The sequence below is a fragment of the Leiobunum rupestre genome, chromosome 3 (assembly GCF_980474605.1).
Source record: "Leiobunum rupestre chromosome 3, qqLeiRupe1.1.hap1, whole genome shotgun sequence".
In the NCBI taxonomy this organism is placed as follows: Eukaryota; Metazoa; Arthropoda; class Arachnida; order Opiliones; family Sclerosomatidae; genus Leiobunum; species Leiobunum rupestre.
The window spans coordinates 68,139,689-68,145,492 of NC_143386.1; positions in this window are offsets into that span (position 1 = coordinate 68,139,689).

Genomic DNA, 5,804 nt, shown 5'->3' on the forward strand with positions numbered 1-5,804 from the left:
CGTTAACCGTAACTTCACATTTTCGCTTATTTAGCACTCCGATATCATCTATTATGACGCCAAAGAGGCGTATTACGTCCACAAAATTAACTTTCACAACACATTTAATCTCTTCGTCTTTTAAACATTTAACATTCTGGAGGACGTCTCGCATTTCTAAATCAACACCTCAAGGAGCAAAGTTATCTGCTATTATAACAACGTCGTCAAAATCAAGTGATTTATTCGCTGCTAAAACAACAACGTTGCCTCTAACCACCTTTAATTTTACGACAGCCAAAACTCCGGTTCATAGCAAAACAAAGTTTATAACAAGAGAACTTTCTACTTATCCATCGAAGAATAAATCCTCGACCTTCTTGAATTTAACCGAATTTTTTGCTTCTGGTTCGGTGTCGAAAATTGTAAAAACTACGACTGTTTCGATATCTCCTGCAGGAAAAGCAAGCACGACCGGCTTTTCTTCTCCTAAACGAGTAGAACTATTTACCTCAATTTGGTTTTCAAGGATATCATTAACTATTCCTGTAACAAACATTTCAACAATTCTGAACGTCCGACCATCTGTAGTAACTGGGACGACACCAGAAGTTCTCAAAACCATAACGCCTTGGAAAACTAAGGTCAAATCCACCCTCTTAGTTGATGAAACACGACCCTCTAGTACGAAGTCTACCCAAAGACCCACTTCAGAGACCAAATCAAAATTTCTTAGTACTTTATCGCGAGGGTTTTCAACCCAAGCACCGTTAACCGTAACTCCACATTTTCGCTTATTTAGCACTCCGATATCATCTATTATGACGCCAAAGAGGCGTATTACGTCCACAAAATTAACTTTCACAACACATTTAATCTCTTCGTCTTTTAAACATTTAACATTCTGGAGGACGTCTCGCATTTCTAAATCAACACCTCAAGGAGCAAAGTTATCTGCTATTATAACAACGTCGTCAAAATCAAGTGAATTATTCGCTGCTAAAACAACAACGTTGCCTCTAACCACCTTTAATTTTACGACAGCCAAAACTCCGGTTCATAGCAAAACAAAGTATATAACAAGAGAACTTTCTACTTATCCATCGAAGAATAAATCCTCGACCTTCTTGAATTTAACCGAATTTTTTGCTTCTGGTTCGGTGTCGAAAATTGTAAAAACTACGACTGTTTCGATATCTCCTGCAGGAAAAGCAAGCACGACCGGCTTTTCTTCTCCTAAACGAGTAGAACTATTTACCTCAATTTGGTTTTCAAGGATATCATTAACTATTCCTGTAACAAACATTTCAACAATTCTGAACGTCCGACCATCTGTAGTAACTGGGATGACACCAGAAGTTCTCAAAACCATAACGCCTTCGAAATCTAAGGTCAAATTCACCCTCTTAGTTGATGAAACACGATCCTCTAGTACGAAGTCTACCCAAAGACCCACTTCAGAGACCAAATCAAAATTTCTTAGTACTTTATCGGAAGAGTTTTCAACCAAAGCACCGTTAACCGTAACTCCACATTTTCGCTTATTTCGCACTCCGATATCATCTATTATGACGCCAAAGAGGCGTATTACGTCCACAAAATTAACTTTCACAACACATTTAATTTCTTCGTCTTTTAAATATTTAACATTCTGGAGGACGTCTCGCATTTCTAAATCAACACCTCAAGGAGCAAAGTTATCTGCGATTATAACAACGTCGTCAAAATCAAGTGAATTATTCGCTGCTAAAGCAACAACGTTGCCTCTAACCACCTTTAATTTTACGACAGCCAAAACTCCGGTTCATAGCAAAACAAAGTATATAACAAGAGAACTTTCTACTTATCCATCGAAGAATAAATCCTCGACCTTCTTGAATTTAACCGAATTTTTTGCTTCTGGTTCGGTGTCGAAAATTGTAAAAACTACGACTGTTTCGATATCTCCTGCAGGAAAAGCAAGCACGACCGGCTTTTCTTCTCCTAAACGAGTAGAACTATTTACCTCAATTTGGTTTTCAAGGATATCATTAACTATTCCAGTAACAAACATTTCAACAATTCTGAACGTCCGACCATCTGTAGTAACTGGGACGACACCAGAAGTTCTCAAAACCATAACGCCTTCGAAAACTATGGTCAAATCCACCCTCTTAGTTTATGAAACACGACCCTCTAGTACGAAGTCTACCCAAAGACCCACTTCAGAGACCAAATCAAAATTTCTTAGTACTTTATCGGAAGAGTTTTCAACCAAAGCACCGTTAACCGTAACTCCACATTTTCGCTTATTTAGCACTCCGATATCATCTATTATGACGCCAAAGAGGCGTATTACGTCCACAAAATTAACTTTCACAACACATTTAATTTCTTCGACTTTTAAACATTTAACATTCTGGATGACGCCTCGCATTTCTAAATCAACACCTCGAGGAGCAAAGTTATCTACTTTTATAACATCGTCGTCAAAATCAAGTGAATTATTCGCTGCTAAAGCAACAACGTTGCCTCTAACCACCTTTAATTTTACGACAGCCAAAACTCCGGTTCATAGCAAAACAAAATTTATAACAAGAGAACTTTCTACTTATCCATCGAAGAATAAATCCTCGACCTTCTTGAATTTAACCGAATTAATTGCTTCTGGTTCGATGTCGAAAGTTGTAAAAACTACGACTTTTTCGATATCTCCTGCAGGAAAAGCAAGCACGACCGGCTTTTCTTCTCCTAAACGAGTAGAACTATTTACCTCAATTTGGTTTTCAAGGATATCATTAACTATTCCAGTAACAAACATTTCAACAATTCTGAACGTCCGACCATCTGTAGTAACTGGGACGACACCAGAAGTTCTCAAAACCATAACGCCTTCGAAAACTAAGGTGAAATCCACCCTCTTAGTTTATGAAACACGACCCTCTAGTACGAAGTCTACCCAAAGACCCACTTCAGAGACCAAATCAAAATTTCTTAGTACTTTATCGGAAGGGTTTTCAACCAAAGCACCGTTAACCGTAACGTCACATTTTCGCTTATTTAGCACTCCGATATCATCTATTATGACGCCAAAGAGGCGTATTACGTCCACAAAATTAACTTTCACAACACATTTAATTTCTTCGACTTTTAAACATTTAACATTCTGGATGACGTCTCGCATTTCTAAATCAACACCTCGAGGAGCAAAGTTATCTGCTTTTATAACAACGTCGTCAAAATCAAGTGAATTATTCGCTGCTAAAGCAACAACGTTGCCTCTAACCACCTTTAATTTTACGACAGCCAAAACTCCGGTTCATAGCAAAACAAAGTTTATAACAAGAGAACTTTCTACTTATCCATCGAAGAATAAATCCTCGACCTTCTTGAATTTAACCGAATTTTTTGCTTCTGGTTCGGTGTCGAAAATTGTAAAAACTACGACTGTTTCGATATCTCCTGCAGGAAAAGCAAGCACGACCGGCTTTTCTTCTCCTAAACGAGTAGAACTATTTACCTCAATTTGGTTTTCAAGGATATCATTAACTATTCCTGTAACAAACATTTCAACAATTCTGAACGTCCGACCATCTGTAGTAACTGGGATGACACCAGAAGTTCTCAAAACCATAACGCCTTCGAAATCTAAGGTCAAATTCACCCTCTTAGTTGATGAAACACGATCCTCTAGTACGAAGTCTACCCAAAGACCCACTTCAGAGACCAAATCAAAATTTCTTAGTACTTTATCGGAAGAGTTTTCAACCAAAGCACCGTTAACCGTAACTCCACATTTTCGCTTATTTCGCACTCCGATATCATCTATTATGACGCCAAAGAGGCGTATTACGTCCACAAAATTAACTTTCACAACACATTTAATTTCTTCGTCTTTTAAATATTTAACATTCTGGAGGACGTCTCGCATTTCTAAATCAACACCTCAAGGAGCAAAGTTATCTGCGATTATAACAACGTCGTCAAAATCAAGTGAATTATTCGCTGCTAAAGCAACAACGTTGCCTCTAACCACCTTTAATTTTACGACAGCCAAAACTCCGGTTCATAGCAAAACAAAGTATATAACAAGAGAACTTTCTACTTATCCATCGAAGAATAAATCCTCGACCTTCTTGAATTTAACCGAATTTTTTGCATCTGGTTCGGTGTCGAAAATTGTAAAAACTACGACTGTTTCGATATCTCCTGCAGGAAAAGCAAGCACGACCGGCTTTTCTTCTCCTAAACGAGTAGAACTATTTACCTCAATTTGGTTTTCAAGGATATCATTAACTATTCCAGTAACAAACATTTCAACAATTCTGAACGTCCGACCATCTGTAGTAACTGGGACGACACCAGAAGTTCTCAAAACCATAACGCCTTCGAAAACTATGGTCAAATCCACCCTCTTAGTTTATGAAACACGACCCTCTAGTACGAAGTCTACCCAAAGACCCACTTCAGAGACCAAATCAAAATTTCTTAGTACTTTATCGGAAGAGTTTTCAACCAAAGCACCGTTAACCGTAACTCCACATTTTCGCTTATTTAGCACTCCGATATCATCTATTATGACGCCAAAGAGGCGTATTACGTCCACAAAATTAACTTTCACAACACATTTAATTTCTTCGACTTTTAAACATTTAACATTCTGGATGACGCCTCGCATTTCTAAATCAACACCTCGAGGAGCAAAGTTATCTGCTTTTATAACAACGTCGTCAAAATCAAGTGAATTATTCGCTGCTAAAGCAACAACGTTGCCTCTAACCACCTTTAATTTTACGACAGCCAAAACTCCGGTTCATAGCAAAACAAAGTTTATAACAAGAGAACTTTCTACTTATCCATCGAAGAATAAATCCTCGACCTTCTTGAATTTAACCGAATTTTTTGCTTCTGGTTCGGTGTCGAAAATTGTAAAAACTACGACTGTTTCGATATCTCCTGCAGGAAAAGCAAGCACGACCGGCTTTTCTTCTCCTAAACGAGTAGAACTATTTACCTCAATTTGGTTTTCAAGGATATCATTAACTATTCCTGTAACAAACATTTCAACAATTCTGAACGTCCGACCATCTGTAGTAACTGGGATGACACCAGAAGTTCTCAAAACCATAACGCCTTCGAAATCTAAGGTCAAATTCACCCTCTTAGTTGATGAAACACGATCCTCTAGTACGAAGTCTACCCAAAGACCCACTTCAGAGACCAAATCAAAATTTCTTAGTACTTTATCGGAAGAGTTTTCAACCAAAGCACCGTTAACCGTAACTCCACATTTTCGCTTATTTCGCACTCCGATATCATCTATTATGACGCCAAAGAGGCGTATTACGTCCACAAAATTAACTTTCACAACACATTTAATTTCTTCGTCTTTTAAATATTTAACATTCTGGAGGACGTCTCGCATTTCTAAATCAACACCTCAAGGAGCAAAGTTATCTGCGATTATAACAACGTCGTCAAAATCAAGTGAATTATTCGCTGCTAAAGCAACAACGTTGCCTCTAACCACCTTTAATTTTACGACAGCCAAAACTCCGGTTCATAGCAAAACAAAGTATATAACAAGAGAACTTTCTACTTATCCATCGAAGAATAAATCCTCGACCTTCTTGAATTTAACCGAATTTTTTGCTTCTGGTTCGGTGTCGAAAATTGTAAAAACTACGACTGTTTCGATATCTCCTGCAGGAAAAGCAAGCACGACCGGCTTTTCTTCTCCTAAACGAGTAGAACTATTTACCTCAATTTGGTTTTCAAGGATATCATTAACTATTCCAGTAACAAACATTTCAACAATTCTGAACGTCCGACCATCTGTAGTAACT